The following is a 15,011-nucleotide window of genomic DNA, read 5'->3' on the forward strand; positions in this document are numbered from 1 at the left end:
GGCTGGGGACATAATATTTACCCCAGAAAATCATACTAATTCACTATCCAGGCTCTGATTCAGAACACTGCTCATGAAAACGGTGGTTGTGGTAGGTGCCAACAGTATCCTGTCCTAAATCTCCTAAGGCTCCATCCATCCACGGCACCGGCTCTTCCAGGTGTTCCTAAACAATCTGTTGCTGGCCTCCATTTGTGTCCCACCACCCCAGCCCCCAGCCAGCCAGCCTCTTTCCAACCCACAGAATCTCAGCACCTTAGTTCAAGCCCCATTTCCCTGCAGCTCCGTAACAACAAATAGGACAGCACCGGTGCCATTTGTCAACTTACCCCAGGCCAAGTGTGTTTTTTTTTTCAGATTTGTGTTGTCTGGAGTCCGAGCACCCCGGCGCGTGGTGCGGCAACCTTACTGGACTCCTCTTCCGCGCCGCGCAAGCGGCAGCCACCTGGGACAGTCCCGGGCCTGGAGGCTGCCGAGTGGGTGGTGGTTGAGTACTGGCGAAGGAATCAGGATGCTGAGAGGAGCCCAAGGACTGACTCCTACCTGGGCTTCCTTCTTTGCTCTTCAGTTACTGCCAAACTTCCCTCTGACTGGCCAGATCTCCTCACCTTTTGCCTCTGCCAGTGCCCGAAACTCTTCTCTTCGCCCGACTGCCCGGTGTGCTCCTGCCCGGTTCTCTCTCTCTTCTCTCTCACTTGTCCCCCCTCAGCGCTCTCTCTCTCTCAACCTGAGACCCTTCACATACACGCACCCCTTCACGCAGCAAGCCACAAACAATAAGAGCAAGGGGAAGAAGCCAAAGCCGACACCGGGAAATTGAGGATAGCAGACACCCTGGTAGGAAGATGAGTGCGTGTGGAGGGGTGTGTGTGTGGGGAACCGCATTCACACAGGCGCCCTCAAGCTAGGTAGCTGATGGGAGCTCTGGTCACCTCTCCAACCCCCTTTTTCTAGACTAAAGGTTTCTGTCCCCTACTGCTGCTGCTTGGAAAACCCTATACCAGCCAAGGGGAGAGAAAAGCATAAGAGGGGTGGGGAGGGGAAAAATCAAGGAGGCGCGCTCCCTTTCTCCTCCCCACCCCTAGATCCCAAAATGTCCAACCCTGAGCTCTTCTTTTCCCTTCTATCTGCTGCAGGTTCTCATCTGCTGCTTGTCTCCCTTTCTATCTTTTGGGGGGTGGCTGAGAGCTGTGGAGAACCCGTCGCGGTTGTGGGGTGTGTGTGTGTGTGTGTGTGTGTGTGTGTGTGTGTGTGTGTGAGGGGGGGGAGGAGGGGAGAAGGAGGAAGGAGGGAGGGAGGGAGGGAGGGAGAGAGAGAGAGAGAGAGGTTGGCGAAAGCACCTCTCACCTCCCCCAGCCCCTGGCCAAAGCCTAGCTGGCCGTAGCCTCACAGCAGAGGCGGGCGGGGCGGGGAAGGCGGGCAGGGGGGAGGGCAATCAGGAGGACGGGGCAGCCTGCAGGGGCAGCCGCTCCTGCCCGCTCTGTAGCTCAGTGGCCAGGGGTGGAAAGAAGCCGCAAGCCGCAGCCGCAGCCCCAAGTCAGCCCCCGCTGCCCCGTCCCACCGTCTCATCTCTCCCCCCTCGGTACGGAATTTTCTGTTTCGTTCGTTTGGTTTCCCCAAAGCCTCCCCCTCCCCTGGGTGGTGGCAGAGACCCGAGGGGCGAGGGGAGGCAGAGAGCGGGTGAGGGTAGCGAGTACAGGAGCGCCTCTGGCGCCCGCTTTACTGAACCTCCCTTTTACCCGGTTACCCAAGTGTCTTCTGGTTTGGACAGTGACCCCTACCAGTCCATCTCAACTCGGGCTGTGTGCTAGTGGCGCCTGTACTATGTGGGTCATCCTGGGGGAAGAGGAGTTGATCAATTGGGAGCGAGGGCCTGTGGCCCGCGGGACAGTGAAACAGGGGGCTCTGTATCGTCGGGGACCTGGCACCTTTTGGAGCCCGTTTCTATCTCTGTCAGATCCAGTTTAACCTGGTACAGGCAGCCCTGGAGCGCAAGATGCAGGCTAGATTGAAGCAGAGAGTGATATTCTTGTTGTAGGATGAGGGACCAAGTTGCTTAGTATCTGGGGAGGGCAGTGGGGGAAGGGTCGTGTCACTGGACACTTGTTAGACTCTTAGAGCTCTGTGTCTTCAGGTCACTTGACACACCTCTCTGTTCATTTCTCACTGCCAGTGCACCTCTTGCCCTGTTCTGAAGGTCTCCAAATCCCAATCTTTTAAAGCCCCTCCCGTAACCTGCTGAATGGCCCCACCCCCACCGCAAACCTGAGACTCCTACTAGCAGCAACCTACAGGCACTTAGGTGCCTTAGCCTGCAGCTTCTCAAGACACTCCCCACCCCACGGTCCAGATCTCTGCTTTGTGTCTTTTCCCTGCTCTCTCTGGAAAATGAAATGCATGCAAAACGCTGCTTTCCTGGATGCTAAGCTAGTGCCCCAGACTTCACGGTTTCCCCTCTGCCCCTTCTCTGAACAGCCCGAGCTTTTAAAACGCTCAGCTGTACTTCCCGCTGTCGCCTGGAACACAACACTGTGAGCCTGAGCAGGCTTTCAGAAAAAGCCAGAACTGCTTTTCCTGCCTAAACAGCTGAGGGTTTCCATTACAGCTCCTCTTTTGCTAGATTGCTCATGTTCGGTGGGAGAGCTAGCAACTTTCCTCTTGGGTCACTAAGAAAAGCTTTCCTGTTGTCTTTGATCCCCTAGCAAGGAGGTGGTCCAGTACCTTGTAGTATTAAGGTTTTGTCTGGAAGGCAGCCATTGAAGAAAAGTACTACTTTGAGGGATTTAGGAGTCTGGAGCCTGGCAAGGGTGAGGGTAAACCTTCCCTGGCTACACTGTTTAAACGCTCCAGGAAGTGTTTCTAAAAACTGACTTGGGGGTGGGGTGGGGTGGTCGTTTTAAAAAAATATGCTTGATTCTGAGACATTTCTGCCTTTCCCTCTTGTTCTTAGGCAGTTTTACTGTGACCCAGCAAACTCTGAAATGCAGCTTTCTATGCAAGAAATACCTGTGTGATAATTAAGAGACTCCTTTCTTTGGTATGCGGTTAAGGTAAGTAGAAAAGACTTTGGGAGCTCCAACTTCTCTTGGCTAACATTCAGTGCAGCTGCAGCTTATTCTCCAAGCCCAGCATACTCAGGGAGAAGGAAAGCCCTGCTCTTCAGAGCTGTTTTAATCAAAGGTTCTCTACTTGTGAAGATTGTCTTTAACATGTAGGAATTAGGTGTGCCTCCAACTTTTGGTGTTTTCTCTGGAACGTGGTTAAGACCAAAATGTCTTTATTTGAGCCTGCCTCATTCTGCCCCTACCCCATCCTCTAAACTCTTCCAGATTAACACACACAAATTCTTGAAAAAAGAAAAAAAAATATATCAACTAGAAATTCAACACTCTAAAATCTACAAGTTCCAGAACATACTTAGTGGAGGCTCTCTTAATGTGAGAAGCTAACTTGGTCTCCTTGACAGCCTTGGGAAGGGTTGGCTCATGTTCTCTGTAGATATGATAATATTTCACTTTCCTACTTGGTGGCTGAGATAATATTTCTGTTGAAATTTCCCAGGGTCATTTACAATAAAAGGCCACATTCATAAAAAAGTTTCAAAGCCAAACTGAAAGCAACTATCTGACTCATGAAGTCCACACTTGTATTTAAACTTCCTGACAGTTATGGCTGCCACATTGCAGGTGTGACTTAACAATTCAGGTAACCTTTCTTTGCTTATAGCCCTGCTTGCAGTGGTACATGGCATTATGTAGATCCAAATTTAGTGGAGGATCATGGACAAAAATTGATGCGAGGGCTGGACGGTGGTGGCACACGCCTTTAATCCCAGTACTTGGGAGGCAGAGGCAGGTGAATTTCTGAGTTCGAGGCCAGGCTGGTCTACAAAGTGAGTTCCAGGACAGCCAGAGCTATACAGAGAAACCCTGTCTCAGAAAAACCAAAAACCAAACCAACCAACCAAACAAACAAAAAAATTGATGCGAGGAACCCAAAGAGTAGGTTTGCCAATGTGTGTTAGATACTGTTCACATTCGAAGCTCAGTGATTCTTTGTTGTAGAGATGTATTGTTCATTGAAGGATGTTTAGCAGTGCTGTTCAGCTGTCTACACTAGCTTGCAATAGCAAACTGATCCTCTCCCCTTTCAAGATAAAGAAAATCTGTCTAGATGGGATCAAATGTCTCTTAAGCTACAAATCGCTCCATTCAACAACTATTGTCATTTAAGGTAGTATCCTACTTTAAAGAACATATTTATCTCAGCTCTACCCACATGGCATGCCCACACCTTGTATTATACAGAATCCTAGAAAATATAGAATATTTGTGAGAAAACCAAATAGACGTCTACAAAGTAATCAATTTAAACAAATGACTGAATTGTTCTTTTAGCATTGTTAATTTCACATTATCATTTACCTTTTTTTAAGTACACACTACTGTTGGTGTGTTGGTTATAGCAAATAGCTTTAAGGAATAGCTCCTGCATAATGGCTTTTATTTTGCCCCAAAGAAAAGTTTATTGATTTTCGTAAATAACCAGTTTCTGGATTGAAATTAGTTTAGATTTCTCTTCATTTTGCTATCTGTCCCCAGTGACTTTTGCATTAACATTCTGCACTAGAGAGTTAGGTCTTTGCCTTGCTATTTACTATAATCCAACATGAAATTTCTTGTGACTGTTCTATATATGGTGCTTGTATCTTGACAATGTGCCTAGCATCAAAATGACCAGAACATTATGAAGACTGCCATCAATTGAAAAAGTTGAAAGCAAATGTCTGTTTTCAAGGACGCAGCTCCTAACTATCTATCTGCCTGCTAGAGAAAATCTCAACAATGACAAAGGCAAAGGAAATGGAACAAAATGTAATAAGAGGTTATTCTTAAAATACGGTGGAGTGTTGAAAAAGTGTCTTGGTGTGATTGTAGGTTTTAACACCCAGCACTGACTCTGCCCCAGGAAGTCAAACAACACTAAAATGAACTGTGGGGCTCTGATCAGAAATTATGCAAAGCAAAATGCGGGAGGAAGTGTGGAATATTTGTTTTAATCAGCTGAGCAAGCTTTTGCTTTACAAAATAAGGTCCTGGTGAGTCAGGATTGCATTTCTTGCTTTGGACAACTCCTAACCAATAACATAAAAATATGTAGAAATGTGTTACTTGTAAAGACCAACACATGGAACAATTACCACATTTAAACTGCACATTCATAAGATATAATCCTCTTGCCAAGGCTAATTATTTCTTTAATGAAAATTTTGCTTGAATTGGGGCCATGAATGACTCTAATTGAAAATATATTTTATTTTCAAAGGGATTTTCATGCTTATATCAGAACAGGAACCCTATAATCAAGGCACAAGGTATTCAGTTAAAAAGCCATTAGGTTTCACAAAAGAAATGTAAACAGAAACACAGTTAATGGCTTACCTAAGGTCTTCCTTCTGCTCTCCATTAATGAGAATGCACGTGGAACTTCCCTGAGCCAATATGGAAAGTGGAGTTATAGAATCACAGAATCTAAACAAACACTGGCTCACTGAAAAAGGGTCTTTCCTGAGGTTAGGCAATAGTAATTGTTGATAAGGCAAAGTCTGATTAGGTCTTGTTGATCTGTGACTGCTAGCCCTGTAGCTCTGGGAATGGCAGGTATGGTCTTCACTTTAACTGCTTCTAGTATAAGGTAAGAGGTATGGATTCAACCTTATACTTTTGCTTGTGGATATATGATTGCCGCTGAGTTGTTTGTTAAAGAAACGATTCTGTTAACTTTTATTTTTTTGAGTGATCTTGTTACCTTATCAAAAATCAGTTGGGAGGTCTGCTCATCCCAGTACACCTCTTGATCAAAAGTAAACTTAGCCTTGTCCAGACACCTAAAAAAAAAATCATTGGCCGTAAACATTTTGCTTTATTTCTGAATCCTTGCTTCTATTTAACCAGTCTCTATACTTATGTTTATACCAGTGCCAGACTCTCGTGATTGCTAAAACCTGCATTAGTCCTCCAACTTTAGTCATTTTTAAATAAAAAGATGGGCTGTCTTTTTGGGTGTCTCCCAGATTTATATACATTTGAAGAGATAGGAATTTTTATTTCTTAAAAAAAGAAATGAATTTTTGATATTTATCAAATCACATTCTTAGCTAGCTTTGAGAAGTATTTCTATCTTAACAATATTATTTCAGTCTATTGTATGTTACCTTTCCTCTATATTTATACTTTCTTTGATTGCTATTAGTGGTGTGTAAATTTTATAAGTCCTTTGTTAAAATTCATCACTAGTATTACAGTCTTTTAATAGTATTAAGTTATTTCTCAATATTCTTTTGAGGTTGCTCACTACTAGTACAGATAAAAATAACTGATATTTACGTATTTGATCTTACATGTGTTAACTTTGCCAAATTATCTGTTTATTTCATCTAGTATGTGTTTGATGGACTTGGCAAATACATTCACTGTATAAGATCTTGCCATCTGAGTTCGAGGCCAGGTTGGTCTACAAGAGTGAGTTCCAGGACAGCCAGGGCTACACAGAGAAACCCTGTCTCAAAAAAACCAAAGGGGGGAAAAATCTTGCCATCTGTAAGTTTTAGTTTTTCCTTTCCCAATTTTGATGTGATTTCTTTTTGTGTGTGTGGCGTTCATTGTCTGGCTACAATGTCTAGACTAGTGTTCTACAGAACTAAAAATATGAGTATTCTCACTGTGCTCATGATATTGGAGGAATTCTTTCAGTTTCTCTTGACTGAGTTTCATGCTACCGTAGGTTTTTCTAGAACTTTGAAGAATTTCTTTTGTATTCCTAATTTGTTGAATGTTTCTGTCATGAAAATAGTGCTTAGTTTTGTTGAATTACTTATTTCTCAGATTGATTTTGACAGCTCTAGCTTTTGTATCATTTGACTAATCTCTTTGTTAGATTTGAGGTTTTTTTATACTGAATCAGCCACACATTAAAAAGACAAATCCAACTAAGTCATAATACATAACAGAAATTGTGTGTTGCTGTTGGGTTTAGTGTCCTAGTATTTCTGTATTTATATTTACAAGGGGTATCTGTCTATTATTGTATTCATTGTATGTTTTTATGATGTCTTTGCCTGGCTTTGGTACCAGACTAAGACCGGTCTTATTAGATGGTCTTATTAGATGTGTAAGGACTATTTCTTCCTGCTATAATTTTGTTACATTTTGTGTGTGTGTGCATGTACATGCAGAGAGAGAGAGAGAGAGAGAGAGAGAGAGAGAGAGAGAGAGAGAGAGAGAGAGAGAACGAGCATGTGAGCATGTGACAGGTAGTTCTTTTCTTCTATTTGCTCGGACCCAGACATTGAATCTAAGCTGTCAAGATATAGGGCAGTTGCTTTTTCCCACGGAGTCATCATCTAGGGACCATTGTCAGTTTTTGAAGAGTTTACCATCTGCTGCAACACAGTTAAGCCACTTGTCTTAGGGGTGTATCTTAGTCATTATTCTACTGCTGTGAAGAGACACCATGATAAAGGCAATTTTTATAGAAGTTTAATTGAGGTGAGCTTCTAGTTTCTGAGTTTTAGTCTACTATCATCATAGTGGGAAGCATGGTGGCACACAGACAAACATGGTGGTGGAGAATGAGAAAGTTCTATATCCTGATTTACAGGCAGAGAGGGAGAGATTGGGTCTGGTGTAGGCCTTTGTGACTGTAAAGTCTACCTCCAGGGACTTTATTCCTCCAATAAAGCCACACCTCCTAAGCCTTCTCAAGTGGTGCCACTCTCTGACAACCAAATATTCAAATATATGAGCCTATGGTTCCATTCTTATTTAAACCACCACCAGGATGATTTAGGTCCAATCATTTCTTACAGTTATGTTCAGAATTTCTATTCTTTTCATTTTGTGATAGTTTACAGATTTCTAGATTTTTAAAAATTCAACTTACATTATCTAATCTCTGGCCTGTTATTATCCATTATTATTCTTGTAGTTATTTTTATTTCTTTAAGAGTGTCACTAATGTACCATATTTCATTTACTGATTTTAATTATTTGAGTATTTCCCCTTTCTCTCTTAGGGAGTCTAGATAAACTACTAGTCTCAATTTTATTTCTCTAGAGACAGTGTTTTACTTGTTTAGCATGGAGCTTGCCTTGTAGACCATTTTTTAAAGTTAAGTAAAGCCAATTGTTTATCTATTTTCATCTTCCTCATTATTTTTCCCATTACATAAAAATTTATTAGTGAGAGTGTGAAACCTGAAGCAAAGCTCCACAGATTTTGAATGGTGATCCTAATTGTATAGAAGTTCACTGATATGTACATAATTTAGGACTGAGCAATTATTTGAGTGGCTACCTTACTATTCCTCTATGATGGTTTAATTTGTGAGTTCATTGCAATAAAATGATTTAAAATCTTTTTAAAGAATTAAATTTGCTTTTGTTTTTTTCTCTAATGTTAACTCATTTAACTCTTTTATTTATATGATTCCAGCCTTTATTATTTCCTTCTTTCTGCTTCTCTTAGGTTTAGTTCCTTACTTATAAATTAACTAATCAATTTGAGTTCTGTATAATGCATGTATTTACAATATAAGTGTTACTTAAAGTATTGCTTTCAGTATTTCACATAAATTTCATTAAATTATACTTTTATCTTCATTGGCCTCTTGGGAGCATTTTTAAATTTTTCCATATTATTTGTTCTTTTATTTATTCTGTGTTTATGCTGCACACATTTCTAAAATTTCCTATTACCTTTTTGTTATTCATGGGCTTATTCTGTTGTCAGAGAAAATGCTATGTGTCTTTTCTGTCTGTTTCAATTAATTGAGCCTTCTAACATATATGTATATGTATATATGTATGTATGTATATATTTATATAAATATATATACACACACCCACACATACATACACACACTCACACACACATATACATATACATATATATATATATATACATATACATATATATATATATATTATTGGGAAACTTCCATATGAACTTAAGGAAACAAATGTTCTGCCTCAGTGGGTGGAGCACATCTTTAATCCCAGCATTTGGGAGACAAAGATAAGCAGTTTGATCTTTGTGATCTTGAGGACATCCTGGTCAATATAGTAAGTTCCAGGCAAGCCAGAGATATATAGTGAGACTACACCTAAAAAACAAACAAACAAAAAATACACAAAAAACCCATCCTACTTCATTTTATAGAACTTCACTAATGTACTTTGCATTCATTATTATACTTACATTTACAGATACTAGGTTTTTCCCATGTTGACGTTTGTGGCATTGAGACTAGATCAGCATCACTTTCTCCAAAGCAAATATTCATTTCATGTCTTTGTATCATATTTTCATACTTCTTGCAGTATACTATCTTTTTCATTGTTATCATATCATACATTCATGATGATCTGTGGTCATAGATGGCTAATATTACTATGGCTGTTGTTTATGGAGGCTGTAAACCATAACCACTTCAAATAGTGTATTGACTGAGTACATGTGGTATGCTGTCTGATTATTCTACTGACCAGCTATTCTCTCATTTCTCTCTCTGGGATTTTCTATTTTTGTATAGAACTATCAAATAATGCCAATAAGTCCAATAATGGCCTCTAAGTATTCAGATGACATGCATATCACTCAAAAAAATTTAAAAACCCTACAAATGCTAAACTTAATGAGAAAGATTTGTTAATAGCTGCAATAGAATCTGGATATGGTAAAGCATGCTGATAATTCTAGTATTCAAATAGTTGAAGCAGGAGAACTGTATTATAGTTTGAAATCAGCTATAAGAGTTTAAGGTCTAAATCCAGAGCCTTAGACTGCCGAAGACTAAAGTGTGGACACTTTGCCCCTTCTTAGAATTTGGAACAAAACACCCATGGAAGGAGATGCAGAGACAAAGTTTGGAGCTGAGATGAAAGGATGGACCATCTAGAGACTGCCATATCTGGGGATCCATCCCATAATCAGCTTGAAACGCTGACACCATTGCATACACTAGCAAGATTTTATTGAAAGGACCCAGATGTAGCTGTCTCTTGTGAGACTATGCAGGGGCCTAGCAAACACAGAAGTGGATGCTCACCGTTAGCTATTGGATGGATCACAGGGCCCCCAATGGAGGAGCTAGAGAAAGTACCCAAGGAGCTAAAGGGATCTGCAATCCTATAGGTGGAACAGCAATATTAACTAACCAGTACCCCGGAGCTCTTGACTCTAGCTGCATATGTAGCAGAAGATGGCCTAGTTGGCCATCAGTGAAAAGAGAAGCCCATTGATCCTGCAAACTTTATATGCCTCAGTACAGGGGAATGCCAGGGCCAAAAAGGGGGAGTGGGTGGGTAGGGGAGTGGGGTGGGAGGGTATGGGGGACTTTTGGGATAGCACTGGAAATACAAATAAAGAAAATACCTCATAAAAAATAAAAAGAATAGACTGATGCCAACAGCTGCAAGCTATGTTATGAAGAACGATACAGAAATTTGATATTTTCAAGTGAATTTGCATTATACAAATGCAGAATGCTTTCTTTAATCCCATAAATACAGTTTTGATGTTGCCAATTTTAGAAAAAAATATTGACATTTCCTTAAATTAGTCTTTTCTCCATTGAAAGTCACCCCCTTACTTGAAACTGAATGATCTTGAAAACAAAATTGAGTGTTAATTTGCTGTGTCACTGAGGAAAAAAAAAGAGTTTAAAGTCCACTTAGGTTACACAGTGAGACACTATCCAATACCAGATATGGTAGCACAAATCTATCACCATAGAACTTGGTCAAATAAAGGAGGGTAATGAGGACAACCACATTAGGCTACATAGTGAATTCAAGTTCAGCCTGGAGTACCGCAGGAGACCCTACATCAAAATTAAAACAAAACAAAAGGTAACCCCATTCCAAAATTTCTGAACTGACATGAGATAAAGCTGGAACTCTTGTGCCAAATAGGTAGTCATATTGGATGTACAAGGAAAAAGTTCATAAATAAAGTGAAAATTTGACCCAATGTAGAGGAATGCTAGGGTGCTGAGGCAGGAAGGGGTGATGGGATGGGAGAGTACCCCCATAGAAGCTGGGGGTGGGGAAGGGGGATAACATTTGAAATGTAAATAAATAAAATAACCAATAAAACAAAATGAAAAGTGTGAATCCGGTAAACTCATGCTTGATAGAAATAGTGAAATAGTAGCCAAGAGGTGTGATGCACACCTTTAATCCCAGCACACAGAAGGCAGAAGCAGGTGGATTCCTGAGTTTGTGTCCAGCCTGGTGTCTATAGAGCAAGTACCAGAACAGCCAAAAACAGTGGGAGAAGATGTGCCTAGTATTCTAGAGATAGAGGCACCCAGTCTTGAAAAACCAAAACAACAAAAAGGTAGGTTTTTTTTTATTGAAGTAAAGTGGCTATAAATAATGAATAATGTGAACAATGTACTATATTTTCTTTGAAAGGAAGAAAAATTATTTTTAATATATGAAGAGGGAGAACATCTGCCCTTATTTAGGCAGTATATTTATCATATACATCTTTTTTTTTCCATTTTATTAGGTATTTAGCTCATTTACATTTCCAATGCTATACCAAAAGTCCCCCATATCCACCCACCCCAACTCCCCTGCCCACCCACTCCCCGTTTTTGGCCCTGGTGTTCCCCTGTACTGGGGCATATAAAGTTTGCAAGTCCAATGGACCTCTCTTTCCAGTGATGGCCGACTAGGCCATCTTTTGATATATATGCAGCTAGAGTCAAGAGCTCCGGGGTACTGGTTAGTTCATAATGTTGTTCCACCTATAGGGTTGCAGATCCCTTTAGCTCCTTGGCTACTTTCTCTAGCTCCTCCATTGGGAGCCCTATGATCCATCCATTAGCTGACTGTGAGCATCCACTTCTGTGTTTGCTAGGCCCCGGCATAGTCTCACAAGAGACAGCTACATCTGGGTCCTTTCAATAAAATCTAAAAGGTATGGGCCTTGAATTCCTGATCTTTCCAGAACTTTTATCATGAATGGGTGTTGGATCTTGTCAAATGCTTTTTCTGCATCCAACGAGATGATCATGTGGTTTTTGTCTTTGAGTTTGTTTATATAGTGGATTACATTGATGGATTTTCGTATATTAAACCATCCCTGCATCCCTGGAATAAAACCTACTTGGTCAGGATGGATGATTGCTTTAACGTGTTCTTGGATTCGGTTAGCGAGAATTTTATTGAGGATTTTTGCATCGATATTCATAAGAGAAATTGGTCTGAAGTTCTCTATCTTTGTTGGGTCTTTCTGTGGTTTAGGTATCAGAGTAATAGTGGCTTCATAAAATGAGTTGGGTAGAGTACCTTCTACTTCTATTTTGTGAAATAGTTTGTGCAGAACTGGAATTAGATCTTCTTTGAAGGTCTGATAGAACTCTGCACTAAACCCATCTGGTCCTGGGCTTTTTTTGGTTGGGAGACTATTAATAACTGCTTCTATTTCTTTAGGTGATATGGGACTGTTTAGATGATCAACTTGATCCTGATTCAACTTTGGTACCTGGTATCTGTCCAGAAATTTGTCCATTTCGTCCAGGTTTTCCAGTTTTGTTGAGTATAGCCTTTTGTAGAAGGATCTGATGGTGTTTTGGATTTCTTCAGGATCTGTTGTTATGTCTCCCTTTTCATTTCTGATTTTGTTAATTAGGATTTTGTCCCTGTGCCCTTTAGTGAGTCTAGCTAAGGGTTTATCTATCTTGTTGATTTTCTCAAAGAACCAACTCCTCGTTTGGTTAATTCTTTGAATAGTTCTTCTTGTTTCCACTTGGTTGATTTCACCCCTGAGTTTGATTATTTCCTGCCGTCTACTCCTCTTGGGTGAATTTGCTTCCTTTTTTTCTAGGGCTTTTAGATGTGTTGTCAAGCTGCTAGTATGTGCTGTCTCCCGTTTCTTCTTGGAGGCACTCAGCGCTATGAGTTTCCCTCTTAGAAATGCTTTCATTGTGTCCCATAGGTTTGGGTACGTTGTGGCTTCATTTTCATTAAACTCTAAAAAGTCTTTAATTTCTTTCTTTATTCCTTCCTTGACCAAGGTATCATTGAGAAGAGTGTTATTCAGTTTCCACGTGAATGTTGGCTTTCCATTATTTATGTTGTTATTGAAGATCAGTCTTAGGCCATGGTGGTCTGATAGGATACATGGGACAATTTCAATATTTTTGTATCTATTGAGGCCTGTTTTGTGACCAATTATATGGTCAATTTTGGAGAAGGTCCCGTGAGGTGCTGAGAAGAAGGTATATCCTTTTGTTTTAGGATAAAATGTTCTGTAGATATCTGTCAGGTCCATTTGTTTTATAACTTCTGTTAGTTTCACTGTGTCCCTGTTTAGTTTCTGTTTCCACGATCTGTCCTTTGAAGGAAGTGGTGTGTTGAAGTCTCCCACTATTATTGTGTGAGGTGCAATGTGTGCTTTTAGCTTTACTAAAGTGTCTTTAATGAATGTGGCTGCCCTTGCATTTGGAGCGTAGATATTTAGAATTGAGAGTTCCTCTTGGATGATTTTACCTTTGATGAGTATGAAGTGTCCCTCCTTGTCTTTTTTGATAACTTTGGGTTGGAAGTCGATTTTATCCGATATTAAAATGGCTACTCCGGCTTGTTTCTTCAGTCCATTTGCTTGGAAAATTGTTTTCCAGCCTTTCACTCTGAGGTAGTGTCTGTCTTTTTCCCTGAGATGGGTTTCCTGTAAGCAGCAGAATGTTGGGTCCTGTTTGTGTAGCCAGTCTGTTAGTCTATGTCTTTTTATTGGGGAATTGAGTCCATTGATATTAAGAGATATTAAGGAAAAGTAATTGTTGCTTCCTTTTATTTTTTGTTGTTAGAGTTGGCATTCTGTTCTTGTGGCTGTCTTCTTTTTGGTTTGTTGAATGATTACTTTCTTGGTTGTTCTAGGGCGTGATTTCCGTCCTTGTATTGCTTCTTTTCTGTTATTATCCTTTGAAGGGCTGGATTCGTGGAAAGATATTGTGTGAATTTGTTTTTGTCGTGGAATACTTTGGTTTCTCCATCTATGGTAATTGAGAGTTTGGCCGGGTATAGTAGCCTGGGCTGGCATTTGTGTTCTCTTAGTGTCTGTATAACATCTGTCCAGGCTCTTCTGGCTTTCATAGTCTCTGGTGAAAAGTCTGGTGTAATTCTGATAGGCCTTCCTTTATATGTTACTTGACCTTTCTCCCTTACTGCTTTTAATATTCTATCTTTATTTAGTGCATTTGTTGTTCTGATTATTATGTGTCGGGAGGAATTTCTTTTCTGGTCCAGTCTATTTGGAGTTCTGTAGGCTTCTTGTATGATCATGGGCATCTCTTTTTTTATGTTTGGGAAGTTTTCTTCTATTATTTTGTTGAAGATATTAGCTGGCGCTTTAAGTTGAAAATCTTCATTCTTATCAATTCCTATTATCCGTAGGTTTGGTCTTCTCATTGTGTCCTGCATTACCTGGATGTTTTGAGTTAGGATCCTTTTGCATTTTGTATTTTCTTTGACTGTTGTGTCGATGTTCTCTATGGAATCTTCTGCACCTGAGATTCTCTCTTCCATTTCTTGTATTCTGTTGCTGATGCTCGCATCTATGGTTCCAGATCTCTTTCCTAGGGTTTCTATCTCCAGCGTTGCCTCACTTTGGGTTTTCTTTATTGTGTCTACTTCCCCTTTTAGTTCTAGTATGGTTTTGTTCATTTCCATCACCTGTTTGGATGTGTTTTCCTGTTTTTCTTTAATGATTTCTACCTGTTTGGCTGTGTTTTCCTGCTTTTCTGTAAGGGCCTGTAACTCTTTAGCAGTGCTCTCCTGTAATTCTTTAAGTGACTTATGAAAGTCCTTCTTGATGTCCTCTATCATCATCATGAGAAATGTTTTTAAATCTGGGTCTAGATTTTCGGTTGTGTTGGGGTGCCCAGGACTAGGTGGGGTGGGAGTGCTGCGTTCTGATGATGGAGAGTGGTCTTGATTTCT

At 40.6% G+C, this 15,011-nt stretch overlaps 2 protein-coding genes across 8 annotated transcripts in view; one reads left to right on the top strand and one right to left on the bottom strand.

The window, feature by feature from the left end:
* The window catches only part of Trpc5 (transient receptor potential cation channel, subfamily C, member 5), a 310,854-nt gene extending 310,143 nt beyond the window's left edge, over nucleotides 1-711 (bottom strand). Inside the window, exon 1 of the mRNA NM_009428.3 lies at nucleotides 330-711. The gene's annotated coding sequence lies outside the window, so the exon portion shown is untranslated. The remainder of the gene's footprint in view (nucleotides 1-329) is intronic.
* A 28-nt stretch (nucleotides 712-739) lies between these two features.
* Rtl4 (retrotransposon Gag like 4) overlaps nucleotides 740-15,011 on the top strand; it is a 434,206-nt gene continuing 419,934 nt past the window's right edge. For 4 of the 7 annotated variants that reach the window (XM_011247864.2, XM_011247865.2, XM_011247862.2 and 1 more), the window contains exons 1-2: nucleotides 1,382-1,582; nucleotides 2,951-3,050. The gene's annotated coding sequence lies outside the window, so the exon portion shown is untranslated. Of the gene's footprint in view, nucleotides 838-1,381; nucleotides 1,583-2,606; nucleotides 2,808-2,950; nucleotides 3,051-15,011 lie in introns of those variants that run through there. The other 3 variants (XM_011247866.2, NM_001033795.4, XM_011247867.1) reach the window with 3 other exon arrangements.

The sequence above is a fragment of the Mus musculus genome, chromosome X (assembly GCF_000001635.26).
Source record: "Mus musculus strain C57BL/6J chromosome X, GRCm38.p6 C57BL/6J".
In the NCBI taxonomy this organism is placed as follows: Eukaryota; Metazoa; Chordata; class Mammalia; order Rodentia; family Muridae; genus Mus; species Mus musculus.